At 38.3% G+C, this 15,308-nt stretch overlaps 1 protein-coding gene across 4 annotated transcripts in view; it reads left to right on the top strand.

Moving 5' to 3' along the window:
• CDK14 (cyclin dependent kinase 14) overlaps positions 1-15,308 on the top strand; it is a 722,913-nt gene that overhangs the window by 183,517 nt on the left and 524,088 nt on the right. The window lies entirely within an intron of this gene.

Below are 15,308 nucleotides of genomic sequence, written 5' to 3'. Positions count from 1 at the left end.
GGGACAGCTGGTTTCATTTTATTTGCAGCAGATCAACAAACAATGACTAATCTTTTTCACGAAAGTGACAATGAGGATATTGTTTAAGTAAAAAGCACAATTTTAATTATTAGACTAAACTGTACAGGGGTAACTTCCCAATTAGACAGTATTTAAATAGTTTGGCCTTTGCCATATTTTTAAATCTGTTTTTTTGATCATTGGATAATAAACACTCAAAACAATCAGTGATATTTGCTGTTTTCATAATTGTATTCATATATTAGCTAGGCTAATATATGAAATAGTGAAAATGGTGGTATTATTTGAATAGTGGAAGCGGTTTTTTTTTTTTTTTTTGAAAGTGTTAGTGGTGGAGATGTCTAATTATCATAATGCCAATTTCTTAATATCTCTTACAATTGAATTTGAAAGGTTTTTAAAGAGGACTGGGGAAAAGATCATGCTAAGACTAGCTTCAGTTTAAAGCATAACCTCATATTCTTATAACCCTTTTGTTTAAACCAGGGTACCTTGGAACTAATGTCTTTCATGTCTTTCTAGTCTAAACTCAGTGAGTCTTGGATTTTTTAAAAATATATTTTATTTATTACAGATGAGAGAGTGTTACATAGAAGACAGAGAGACAGAGAGTAAGGGTGGTCAGCTCATCAGTCATGTGCAGTACTAGAAATCAAACTACAAACCTTAGGAATGCAGATCTATTACTTGAGCTATTTCCCTGACCACTAAACTAGTGGATCTTAGTGCGTTTTAATTTTTGCCTCCCACAGTATATACTATCTTGGTTGTGTGACTTAGATGGTTGAGATCAAGGAGCCTGTGAGGCATCCTATAAATAAAGAGAACAGTTATCTACAAGAATGATTTTACCCCAAATGCCCACTTCTTGGGAGCTTCACCCATTTAAAAAACTGTGTTCTGTGCATAGGGTCAGGGAATGATTATGTACTGGTAAGCAAAACTGAATTCCTGTTTTTATTGATTCTGTCATCTGATGGGGGAGGCAAAAATAAATGTAGTCAGCAGACACAGTGTTTTATTTATTTATTTATTTATTTATTTATTTATTTATTTATTTTTTATACAACAAAGACAGAGAGATGGAACGATACTGATATTTCTGTCAGTGCAGTGGGGACCAAGCCGAAACAATTTTTAACTGCATAAAGAAAAAGAAGCCTGGTAGTAGCATTTAAATTTATTGAGAAGATCCTAGAATACTTTATAAGTTTTGCATAGCTTACAGTCTGCCAGTAGAGTTCAAGTGTACTAACAATAGATTACAGCTGAGAGAGTTTCCACACACTTTTTTTTGTAAGAAGGAATGCTAAGGGAAATCCCCAAATCAGGAGATGAAGATAGAGGCACTAGAATAATTTGAAGCCTTTTAATTACAGAAAGCAGTAAAAATAGCTAATTTCTTAGATTATTCTTAAATTACTACAAATCTTTACATGTTTAGCTTTCAACATAAATTACCAGTTATTCTTAAAGACTAGAAAAATACTGCCCCCCCCCAAACAAAACATCAGATATGATGCAGATGTTGGAGTTATCAATGAGGGACACTGAAGTAACTAATTACTATGTAGAGAAAGAACATCAAGAACAGGAAGGATGATGTCTTAGGAACTCTAAGAAAGAATTAGAAAAAAAATCTGGTACTAAAGATAATGTAACTGAAATGAAAAATGCTTCTGATAATGCTCATTAGTAGACTCATTAAGTTAAAGAATCATAAGCTTGGCATCATTACATACCCATCTAATTTAAATGCAAAGAAGAAAACAAGATGTCTGAGAGACTTTTGAGCCACTGGGGCTGGGTGGTGGCACACCTGGTTGGGCGCACATGTTGCAGTGTGCAAGGACCTGGGTTTGAGCCCCCAGCCCTCACCTGCAGGGGGAAAGCTTTGCAAATGGTGAAGCAGTGTTGTAGGTGTCTCTCTGTCTGTCTACCATCTCTATTACTCCCTTCCCTCTCAATTTCTGGCTGTCTCTCTCTCCAATAAATAAACAAAGATATTAAAAAAATTGTGAGCCAAAGTAAAAAAAAAAAACATGATTATGGAAGGCGGGCTGCGTGGTGGTATACCTGGTTAAGTGCACATATCACCAAGTGCAAAGACCTGGCTTTGAGCCCCTGTTCCCTACCTGTGTGTGTGGGGGAGATGTCACAAATGGTGAAACAAGTCTACAGATGTCTTTCTTTCTCTTTCTCTTTCTATCTTCACCACCTTTATCAATTTCTCATTGTCCTATCTAATAAAAATTGAAAAGGAAAAAAAAAAACGCTACTGGGAGTGGTCGATTCATAGTGCCAGTACTGAGCCTCACTGGTAACCCTCGTGGCAGGAGAAGAAAAAGAAGGAGGGGAAAAAAAGAAAGAAAAAAAAGAACAATTATGCAAAATTGGAATATTAGAAGAAAAGTATGGAACAGAAATATTTGAAGTAATGACAGAAACTTTTTCAAAATTCATAATAGGTGTCAAATCACAAATCACTGAAACTCAAAGCACTCCAAGTGGGTGTGCCTGTAGAATCAAAGTTCAAAACACAGAAGTAATAAATCTCCATATGTCATCATATCATACTAAAGCTACAGAAAAATCAGAGAAATTTGAATGACTGTAGAAGAAAAATACATTTTTTTAAACCTAGAAAGGAGTATGAATAAGAATTAGATTGGACATTTATACTATGCTAGTAAAAAAGAGTAAAGTATTAATGATAGTACTTAAAAAATTCAACTTAAATTCTATATTTAATAAAATTATTCTTCAAAAATGAAGAAGAAATAAAGCTTTTTTAAAAGATAAATACTGGAGGAATTTAATGCTATTAGACTTCTACAAAAGATGTTGCACATTCTTCAGACAGAAGATGCCAGGTATCAAAATTCATTTAATTGCTTTATAATGGGGATGGAATCTAACAGAAGTTTTAGCATCACTAATTTTAGTGAATCTTTGCAAACTTCTCAAAAATTGTTTGCTGGGGGTTGGGTGGTAGCGCAATGACCAGTGTAAGGATCCTGGTTCGAACCTCTGGCTCCCCACCGGCAGGGAGGTCGCTTCACAGGCTGTAAAACAGGTCTACAGGTGTCTATCTTTCTTTCTCCCTCTCTGTCTTCCCCTCTTCTCTCCATTTCTCTCTGTCTTATCCAACAACAACACCAATGGCAACAATAACAACAACAACAAAGGCAACAACAAGGGCAACAAAATGGGAAAAAATGGCCTCCAGGAGCAGTGGATTCATAGTGCAGACACAGAGCCCCAGCAATAACCCTGGAGGCAAAAAAAATAGTTTGCTATTGTCATTGAGCATTTAATGCTAAATTATTAGTCAATTAAAAATGTATAAGACTAGTTGATGAGCTCTAGGTACATCACAAGGTCTTGAGTATGGAGGCTAAACAGAATGATTATTATAAAATAGCAATGATGGTTGTAAAACTCAAATGACCTGGCCAGATAGATCCCTTTTGACTCAGCATAAATGGTAGATTGAAAAGGGCAGAATTGTTGTGAATTTCAAATAGAGATTAATGGATAAACTGGAACTTTGGTATAATCAGGTACTATTAAAGCTTAAAATTCTTAAGTTGTACTGTCATTGTGTTCAGTCTGTTTAGCACTAAGAAATATAAAGGTATACTAAACCACCAGGCACAATTATAATGGTGGCATGATGGCAGGTATCTGAAGAATCTGGCACCACAATTTCCATGAAGCAGTCTATTATGGATTGACTTGTAGATACTGTTCATTCAAGGCAGTTTTGAGGAATGTAAGATACTTTCAAACTAGATGAAAAAGGAAGACTTCCAAATTAAGTATGAGGCTTGATCTGATTCTTTCCCTATATTATCTTATGCTGTCAGGTATCTTAAAATTGAGGCTCTTATTTGTTGCCTCATCATGATGAGTTGAAGAGTGATGCCTACCTTTGTTAGTAGAATCTTAAAATGGAGAAGATAATACAAACTCTAGGATTTATATATATGTATACAAAAAACTTAGGTTAAAAACTTCTGATAGAAAGGGAATTAACCTCAGACAGGAAACATTTTCATGCTTATGGTGCTGATTTCTATGTAAATATGTGCTTCCTTCCTGTTAATATTCGAGGAAATATTTATTTCTCAGTGAAAACAAATTCCTAGAAAACTTAAATTAAATTCTTTCTCTTGTTAAAAATTATCTCGGGAATACTGTCATCTCCCCAACCCCCTTTTGTTTTCAGGGATTTATCCTATAGAGCCACAAGTATTATTTGAGCTGATACAAAGTTGTAAACACTGAGAATTTTGGTTAATAGTTGATAGCCCTTTTGTAACTCAGCAGAGAATAAAATAGTGGTAATTCCTAAGTGACCAGATGAGTGAGACAAGGAAATGAATTCTAAAGCAATTTAGCAGGCAGCCCAGGTGCTGACAGACAAAAAAGCTCCTGAGGAAGTGAAAAAGGAACCAAAGGCTTTTGTTGTGTGTCTGATCAAACCTCTTAGGAAAAAGAAGAGGGAAATGAGGACATTGCAGAACCAAATAAATGTTATAAATGAAGTCCGTTGGGGGATTCCAACAGAAGCTGAATTTCTAATGAGAACACAACAACTAGGTTAAACTGAATGGCACTTTTATTATTATTATTTTTAACTTTATCTTCCTGGGGAAGTTTCTTTGTTAAGCTCTGGAGATTTTGAGGACATCTAGGACTGTGGCCAAAGTAATACATAGAGGGTTATTAAAATACAACATACCTCAACCTTGAGTGAAAAAAGAAGAGCTGGACAAAAGAACTGAAGATTCTGAAAGGGATTGCTCACACACAGCTAGAAAATCAGCTAACGGTCAAGGGTGAGAATTTCAGACTGATTTGACCCATGAGACAATAAACAAATAATATAAAACAAAAAGAAAAAAATTTTAAAGTTCTTTGTTCAAAGGGAAGTTGTGATGGGATATGTTCAGGGTGGTGTGACCTTTGACTGTTCAAAGGAGACATACAAGGTAACTCCATTCTTTAATTCTTTTTATATTTTTAATATTTATTTATTTATCTGTCCCTTTTGTTGCCCTTGTTGTTTTATTGTTGTAGTAGTTGTTGTTATCGTTGTTGGATAGGACAGAGAGAAATGGAGAGAGGAGGGGAATACAGAGGGGGGAGAGAAAGATAGACACCTGCAGACCTGCTTCACCGCCTGTAAAGCGACTCCCCTGCAGGTGGGGAGCCGGGGCCTAGAACCGGAATCTTTATGCTGGTCTTTGTGCTTTGTGCCACATGCGCTTAACCTGCCACTCTACTGCCCGACTTCCCCAGTCTTTAATTCTATCTTGCCCCTCATTTTTGAGGAATGTAAGCCTAATGCCAGTTCTTTCATAGGTATTTCCCACTGATTTTAGAGAATGGCAATCTAGAGGTATGGGGTAGAATTCCTTTCTTGAAATTTTAGTTTTTTCTTTAAATATTTTATTTACTTATTTATTTAAGGGAGACAGAGAAATTGAGAAGTATGAGAAAGGGAGAAAGAGCAGCACAACTTTATTACTTGCAAAGTTCTTTTTCTGAAGGTGGAGACTGGGGACTTGAACCATGGCCCTTGCTCATTGTGACATTTGCGATCAGCCAGCTGCACCACTACCTGACCCAGTATTTTTTATTTTAAGTGATTGTCATTCAATGTATTCTTGACTCCTAGACATTCAGCATCTTTGTCCTGAGCAATCAAGATAGGTTCCCCCCCCCCCCTCTGTTCTGGAATCATGATGTAGAAACTGCATAGGCAGAAAAACAATGTCAAGTTAATGGTATGCCTATAGGGAGTTCTAAATTTATTAGCAAATTATCATGAAAATTCAAAATCTTAGGTAATTATTAAAAATTAACTTGATTTGTGTACTGTTTATTCTCATTAAGAGTAGAAGATAGTTGAATTGTCAGGGGGTATAGACATAAACAATATCACCTATATTTGAATGGATATTCATGGCACTGAGTGCTATAGTCAGGCGTCAAGGTGCAGCAATGAGTTGCAGGCTCCCCCAAAGGCATTTTCTTACAGTCTTTCTCTAATAAAAAGCAGCAAGAGCTCATCTTTCCTCCCCTCCCTTCCCTCTTCCCTTCCGTCCCTTCCATCTTCCTTTCCCTTTTCTTTTTTTCTCCCTCCCCCCTTTATATTTTTACAGACTGTAGATAGTTGATAGCTCAGAATTTTTAGCCAGTAACCATATAGTTATTTCCATCTTGCAACTAAAAAAAGTATAAATCTCTTGTTGCTGTAACATCAATAGTACATCTCACAGAGAACAACACGTTTTACCATGTTTGGAAATATGTATAACACTGATTCTGGACGTTTAGGGTATTATAGTCACCTATGACCATTCCTAGAATAATTTGAGTGATTAAACTGTGATTAGATGTAGGAGGTAATAAAAATATTGATGCCCAGCAAGATCAAATACCTAGTTACTTCATTGGATCAGCTTTGTAGTAAACTTTGCTTCTTTAAACCCTCTTTTAAAAAAATATTTATTTATTTATTCCCTTTTGTTGTCCTTGTCATTTTATTGTTGTTGTTATTGACGTCGTTGTTAGATAGGACAGAGAGAAATGGAGAGAGGAGGGGAAGACAGAGGGGCGAGAGAAAGATAGACACCTACAGACCTGCTTCACCACTTGTGAAGCGACTCCCCTGCAGGTGGGGAGCCGGGGGCTTGAACCGGGATCCTTACGCCTCTGGTCCTTGCGTTTTGCGCCACATGCGCTTAACCCGCTTAACCCGCTGCACTACCGCCCAACTCCCCTTTAAACCCTCTTGCACTGCTTATCTTCCCTCTGTCTGTTTGTCCAGCAATTTCATTAGTTTCTTCTTTTTCTATTTTTTTTTTTAAAATACTTTATTAGGGAAAATGTTTATGAGATTTGTCACCAAGGTACAGTTTCCCACCTCAACAAAAGATAGGTGTCAACACATCTCACTCTCTACCAAATTGTCATCTTCCTCCACCCTAAGATACTGGGTCCCTAACTTCTTTTCATTCTTATATCTCTCTTGTTTTATGTTCTTGGATTTGCTGAAATAGATCATACTTTACTAAAGTTCCACCTCTTATTCTTTGGTCTGTTTCTTAATTTCTACCACGACATACCATCCAGTAATTGTTCTTCTGCTTCTGACTTATTTCACTTATTATGAGTCCCAGAAGTTCCATCTGTATTGTAACAAGAGATTTTCTTTTTCATTATAGATGGATAACATTCTATTGTGTATACACCACAATTTACCGAATCATTCATTTGTTGTTTCCAAATATTATTACAAATAGTGTTGTCCTGTACATGAGCATGCATAGGAGAACTCTTTGGATAATTGTTTTTATGTTCTTTGGATAGTTACCTGGGAGAGGAATTGCCAGATCATATGGTAGGCCTATTTTTAATGTTTTGAGCAATTACCAGATTGTTTTCCACAGAGACTGAACCAATTTACATTCCCATCAACAGTGTAAACACATTTCTTTTTTCACCACAGCCTCACCAACACTTCATTTCTGCCTTTTTTGATATGTGACATTCTCACAGCTGTGAAGTTGTATCTTGTTGTCTTGATTTTCATTTCTGTGATAATCAGTAATATTGAACTGTTGTACTTTTCATATGCCTTTTGTCATCTGAATGTTTTCTTTGTTGAAGAGCCTGTTCATGTCCACTTCCTACTCTTTAGTGTTGGTTGTATTTGTGTTGCTCTGTCTGAGAGTTCTTTATAGATTTTGCATATTAACCCTTTGGTGTATGGTATGTAAATATTTTCTACCACTCAGTAGGGTGTGTGTGTGTGTGTGTGTGTGACAGAGAGAGGAGAGGAGAGGAGACAAAAGGAGAGGAGAGGAGAGGAGAGGAGAGGAGAGGGGAGGGGAGGGGAGAGGAGAGGGAGGGTTTTGCTTATTTTTGCTTTTGTTTTCCTTGGTGTTGGACTTGGGTCACTAAGTAGACATCCTGGTGTTTTCTGCCACTGTCTTTCTCTCTCTGCTTTTATGGTTTCTGTTTTAACGTCCAATTTGATCCATTTTTAATTAATTTTTATGCATACTAAGATGTAGTGAACTTGTTTTATTCTTTTGCTTATAGCCACCCAGTTTTCTCAGCACCATTTATAGAAGACTCTCCATTTAATGTCCTAGGGCCCTTTGCTATAAATTAACTGTACGTATATGTGAAGACTTATTTCTGGACTCTAAATTCTATTCTCTTTACCTGTATGGTTATTTGTGTTACAGCACTATATAGTTTCATCTAAATACTGGGGAAGTTCCATGAGCTGTACTCTGGTGCTATGCCTATCCTACAGTTTTGAGTTGGGACTTGTGATGCCTTTGTTGTTTTTCTTTGTTTCTTCCAGGATTCTTTTGGTGATTTTGGGGCTTTGTAGGTTCCAGACAAATTTCTATATAACTTATTCTATTGCCTTAAATAATTCCATTGGGATTTTGATAGGAATTGTTTTGAATCTGTACTTTACTCTTTATGTTTTACCACTCCTGCCCCCCACCCCACGTAACACACTTTGTACCTTTCCTATAGTTCCCTCTGTGTAAGTGTCTTGCCTCTTTAACAGGTCCCCTTTCATTTCCATCTTTTTTTAAAAAAAAACTTTTTTTTCATTTTTTAAAAAGTATTTATTTTATTTATTTATTCCCTTTTGTTGCCCTTGTTGTTTTATTATTGTAGTTATTATTGTTGTTGTCGTTGTTGGATAGGACAGAGAGAAATGGAGAGAGGAGGGGAAGACAGAGAGGAGGAGAGAAAATAGTCACCTGCAGACCTGCTTCACCGCCTGTGAAGGGACTCCCCTGCAGGTGGGGAGCCGGGGTTCGAACCGGGATTCTTATGCTGGTCCTTGTGCTTTGCGCCACCTGCGCTTAACCCGCTGCACTACAGCCCGACTCCCTCGTTTCCATCTTTAAGGGCCAACTCAAATCCCACTAATGCTACAATTTTTCCTGACTTTTTAGATAAGATATTTTCTTGACAAAACATGTGTTGTACTTCTTTAATCCTCATACCTAAGAAGATCTAGACTTTGTCCCTATCTTCCATATCTAGTCAGAAAGAGTCCTGCTAAGTTAGTTTAGAGAAAATCTTCTTCTCCTTCATAATCTCTCTGGTCTGTCTTCAGCATGAATCCTGTTCAGTTTACCCTGAATTCTCCCCACATTTGTTATTTCCTTTTAGTATGTATTCAACCACAAATAATATGCGAGCCTACTTCTTGACTATAAATCTCTACTTACTGAAAGGGAAGGGGAGGTGGGGGGGGGGGGATAGACCCTTGCAGACCTATTTTACCCTTCATGAAGACTCCTCCCTGAAGGTGGGGAGCAGGAGCTTGAACATGGATACTTGGGCATGATGATAAATGTGTGCTTAACTGAGTGTGTCACCACCTGGCTGGTTCTCTGGTTGATTATTTTATATCACTGGGTATGGAGTATTTTCATTGGATTGAATTCAGCCAGGTTTACTCAGAGAAGCCTTGCTACCTACACTGTGTGTGTGTGTGGGGGGGATGGGATACGAAGTTCTGGTGGTGAGAATTGTGTGGAGTTGTACCCCTCTTGTAGTTTTGTCAATGCTTCCTTTTTATAAATTAATTAATTAAAAAATAAAATTATTAAAAAAACAACAAAAAATAAATCAGAATGCAATTGCCAGGAAACATTATGAAAGAAAGAAATAGGGGGTCGGGCGGTGGCACAGTGGGTTAAGCGCATGTGGCGCAAAGCGCAGGGACCGGTGTAAGGATCCTGGTTCGAGCCCCCGGCTCCCCACCTGCAGGGGAGTCGCTTCACGGGCGGTGAAGCAGGTCTGCAGGTGTCTATCTTTCTCTCCTCCTCTCTCTGTCTTCCCTTCCTCTCTCCATTTCTCTCTGTCCTATCCAACAACAAGGCAACGACAACAACGGCAATAATAACCGCAACGAGGCTGCAACAACTAGGGCAACAAAAAGGGGGAAAAATGGCCTCCAGGAGCGGTGGATTCATGGTGCAGGCACCGAGCCCAGCAATAACCCTGGAGGAAAAAAAAAAAAAGAAAGAAAGAAAGAAACACTGAGACCATTTTCTTTTAAGGCTATGAGCCTGGTGAAATAGTGTATTTGCTTAGTATGCTGCTTTGCCATGTAAGTGACCCAGGCTTGAGCCTGGCCACCACTGCATTGCAGGAAGCTTCAGTACTGTGATCTCTTTCATTTTCTCTCAGCATTTTTTTTTATTTTTCTTTTCCTCTTTTTTTATTGTTGTATTTATTATTGTTATTGTTGTAGTTGTCATCGTTGGATAGGACAGAGAGAAATGTAGAGAGGAGGGGAAGACAGAGAGGTGGAGAGAAAGATAGACACCTGCAGACCTGCTTTACTGCATGTGAAGCAACTCCCCTGCAGGTAGGGAGCCGGGGGCTTGAACCAGGATCCTTATGCTGGTCCATGCGCTTTGCGCCACATGCTCTTAACCCACTGCGCTACCGCTCAACTCCCTTCTCTCAGCATTTCTAACTCTCTGTCTTTACTTTTTTAAAAAGTGTGGAAATTTGTTTGAATTTTAAGGCTTCTGGTTTCTTATTTCAGTCCATTGAGTAAAAGAATATGTTAAAAGCCTAGACCAGGGAGAACAGAAGCAACCGGTGGCACAGCTATATACAAATAATGTCAAAGGACATAAATTATGGTGATGTTGGGTATTATACAGCAAATTCTAACAAAGGGATTTTCAAAGTTAACCCAATTACCAAACAATGTGATTATAACAATAACTATCTATTATCTTCTTCAACACTAGGACATAAGGAACCTCACATTTCCACTATAGAGCCTGTATTTCCCCCAGTCCTGGAACCTTAGGGTGGGGCACACTTTCCTGCATGCTTCTCTTAATTCATACCAAATAATATTGCACCCACCAATCCCAACCTAATCAACGCAATGTGTACCACCTCAGCATGCTTCACTTCAGACTGTGTCCAGAGACTTCAGGTGTGGAATGACAACCCTTCAGCTTCATTACTCGGGTGAGACCTTTCCTTTCATAGTATTCTCTAATTCCATTCCAGGTGGTCCACTTCCTAACAAAGCCCCCAAACCTAGATATAGACCAGTCCCATGAGATAGAGCATATGTTCACATGTATCCATAAACTAGGGCAAAATATATACCTGAAAGCAAAAGTACAAAATAGTCTGCAGTGTGTACCTCCAACACTTCATCTGCACTATTCCAGCCTTTAGGTCCATGATTGCTCAACAGTTTGCTTGGCTTTGTATGTTAACTCTCTTCAGCCACCAGCTTCCAGATGCCAGCATAATGCTGACCAGATTTCCCTAGACAGATGACCTCACCAATGTCCTGGAGCTCCACTTCCCCAGACCCTCACCCTACTAGGGAAAGAGAGAGGCAGGCTGGGAGTATGGATCAACCAGTCTACGCCCATGTTCAGCGGGGAAGCAATTACAAAAGCCAGACCTTCCACCTTCTGCATCCCACAATGACCTTGGGTCCATACTCCCAGAGGGATAAAGAATAGGAAAGCTTTCAGGAGAGGAGATGGGATACGGAGATCTGGTGGTGGGAATTGTTTGGAGTTGTACCCCTCTTGTCCTATGGTTTTGTTAATGTCTCATTTTTTAAATGAATAAATAAAAATTATTATTATTATTATTATTATTATTACTGTCACCAAGTTTATAGCTGGGGCTTTGTGAATCACTGCTCCTGGTGGCTATTTTTTTCTTTTCTTTATTTTTTTCCTTTCCATTACTTTTGGTAGGGTAGAGATAGATAAGAGGGGAGGGAAGAGATAAATATCTGCAGACCTGCTTCGCTATTCATTAAGGGCCAAAATAAAATAAAACTATAGTTTGTGATAGCTAAACATAGAGAAATATTTATATTTAATCCTCCTAAAACATATACAGAATCTATATGATGATAACTATAAAACACTGGTAGAAGAAAGGACCTCACTAAATGGGGAAATATATCATATTCTGTGTCTAAATGAGTTCATAGGATGTAAATTAAAAAAGAAAAGAAAAAAAGTTGCTATTTTGAGCTAAAGATAACTATAATGCCGCTTTCTAAAAAAAAACATTGCAAGTAAGACTAATTTGTATTTTGACTCTTTGCTTAATTATTTTTATGTTTCTTGCTACTCTAGGTTACTTTTTGATTTAGAGGGGGAGAGAGTTAGGGAGAGAGAGACACCATAGCACCAATACATCATCTGCTGACACAGCATCTCCCATTTGGTGCTGAGTCTCAAACCTGGGTATTTGCTTCGAACTGGAGATCCTATCCTTGCATTAGCATAGATTTTGTATCAGCCATGTGCAATTTTATTAGGTCCTTCCCTTATCTAATCAGATACTTATTAAAATGGATGTTAACATAAATTCTGATATTTAATCTGTAAAATATGTTTCAGCGGTAGTTGGGAGTTGGGCAGTAGCGCAGCAGGTTACGCGCACATGGCGCAAAGTGCAAGGACCAGTGTAAGGATCCCAGTTTGAGCCCCCCAGCTCCCAACCTACAAGGGGTCACTTCACAAGCAGTGAAGCAAGTCTGCAGGTGTCTTTCTCTCCTCCTCTCTGTCTTCTCCTCTATCCATTTTTCTCTGTCCTATCCAACAACGACACCAATAAAATAACAACAATAATAACAACAAAAACAATGAAAAAACAAGGGCAAAAAAAATAATATGTTTTAGCATTATATTTAATTGAATCTTATTTTGTTTTGTTTTGATACCTTGCCTAGAATGCTTTCATTTTAAATGTCACTTTTATGTTAGATAATTCATGATACCATAGAATTTTTCTCAAAACCTTTTTTAAAATTTTTATTTACAAAATGGAAACATTGACAAGACTATAGGATAAGAGGGGTACAATTCCACACAATACCCACCGCCAGAACTCCGTATCCACTTCCTGCCCTTGATAGCTTCCCTATTCTTTATCCCTCTGGGAGTATGGACCCAGGGTCATTATGGGGTACAGAAGGTGGAAGGTCTGACTTCTTTAATAGTTTACCAGCTGAACATGGGTGTTGGCAGATAGATCCATACTCCCAGCTGTCTCTCTCTTTCTCCAGTGTGCCAGAGATCTGGGGAGGTGGGGCTCCAAGACACATGGTGGGGCCTTCTTACCCACCTTTGATCTATCTTCTTTCTACCTCGATACCCGCCCTGCCTGCATTAATCCTACCAGTTAAAACCCTAGCAACCAGTGCTACAGAAGCTTTCTACCTTCCCAGTCTTTTCTTTTCTCCATCCCCTTTCCTAGCCATTTCCTTTTCTGACTTGCCACTTCTGGTTCTAAGTATATAAAAGCGTTGTCTTTGATCAATAAAGACTAAGGACGCATTGTGTTCCCACTCTACCAGGAGTTCCTGGTCTCTCTCCCACTTCGCTGAGTAAGCAGCAGCCCAGGATGGCTCTGGTCGAGTTCTCTCCAATCCAGAGAGCATGTGCCTGGGAAGAAACACACTCACGCTAGCCCTGCAGAGTCTAAGTAGGAACTGATTCATTAGGCACTTTAAGGTTTCTTTTTAGGTCTTTCTACTTGCTTGATTCATTTATTGACTCATTGCAAACTATTGTGCACTTTTACTTAAAGGTATATATTTTCCTCTAAGTTAATACATATACATGTGCCCTATCTCATGGGCCCTGGTCTGTATCTAGGTTTTGTTAAGGAGTGCACTACCCAAAATGGAATTAAAGTGTCCTATGAGCTAGAAAAGGTCTTACCCGAGTAATGAAGCTGAAGGGTTGATGTTTCATGCCTGATGTCTCTGGACACAATCTGAGGTGTAACATGCCAAGGTGGTACTGGTTGCAAAAACCTTATTTTTTAACTGTTAAAAACTTGAGCCAAATTAGTTAAATTTGACTTTTGTTGATATTGTTTTTAAATTTAATTTAAAATAAATTTATCAATAACTATTTGTGTACTTTGGAAAATAATATATTTTAACTGTAGAAAGCAAAAACTACACATAATCCTCTTGACAGTGATAGAAGTCTTTTATTTTTTCCACAAGGCTATCATATATTTAATAATTTTCTTTACTGGCTCTCCATGGGCCTTTGTAACCAAACCAGAAAAGAAAATACTAGCTAGGTACCCTGGTTGTAACATAACTTTGAAATGTGGTGTATGTGTGTATGTTTATTAGAATGGGTTGAGAATAGTCTGAACTCTGACTACCCCTGCATTTATGACTCTCTAGAGTTGCTTTAATTGTTTTTATCCTGCTGTTTCAAATTTCACTTAATTTTGTATGGCTATGTTGAATGGGAAAATGAAAACTCTTTGTGGCTAATGCTACTTGGCAATGTGTATCTGGGGACTCCTCTAAGACTCATAGTGATTCAATGATGTATTTTTGATGTATCTCCTTGGGTATTTGATTTGTCTCTCTCTTTTTTATTTTTTATATTTGTTTATTTTCCTTTTTGTTACCTTTGTTTGTTTTATTGTTGTAGTTTTTATTGATGTTGTTGTTGTTAGATAAGACAGAGAGAAATGGAGAGAGGAGGGGAAGACAGAGACGGGGAGAGAAAGATAGACACCTGCAGACCTGCTTCACTGCATGTGAAGCAACTCCCCTGCAGGTGGGGAGCCAGGGGGTTGAACCGGGATCCTTATGCCGGTCCTTGTGCTTTGCACCACCTGCACTTAACTCACTGTGCTACTGCCCAACTCCCTTATTTGTCTCTTATAATGTTATAATGTTGAGTAAACCTGCCTCTGCTTGAGGGAGAGGCAACTATGATTCTTTTACCACTTGTATGCATAATTTTGTACAAGGATATTTAAAATGATATAGGTTGAGTATAAACTTCATCCTCTTTTCTTTAATATTAGTCTATGTAAGGAGTCACTGTGTAGTACTGAAGTTATTTTTTTGTTTATTTTTTTTTCTTCCACCAGGGTTATCACTGAGACTTGGTGCCTACACAATCAATTCATAGCTCCCAGCGGTAACTTACTTTTTTCCCTCCCTCTCTTCTTTCCCTCCCTCCCATCCTTTCATAAGGTAGAGAGAAATTGAGAGGGGAGGGGGAGAACTAGAAGGAGGGGGAAGAGAGACACCTGCAGCTCTGTTTCACTGCTTGTGAAGGGAGGCCGGCAGTGGCACACCTGGTTAAGATGCTTGTGAAGCATCCTCCCTGCAGATGGGAACCAGGGCCTTGTGCAGGGTAACATGTGCACTCAACCAGCCCCATTTAATTAGATATTTA

This window comes from Erinaceus europaeus, chromosome 8 (genome assembly GCF_950295315.1).
Source record: "Erinaceus europaeus chromosome 8, mEriEur2.1, whole genome shotgun sequence".
Taxonomy (NCBI): Eukaryota; Metazoa; Chordata; class Mammalia; order Eulipotyphla; family Erinaceidae; genus Erinaceus; species Erinaceus europaeus.
Note: the sequence above shows the minus strand (reverse complement) of the source record. Positions and strands in the feature narration are given on the sequence as shown.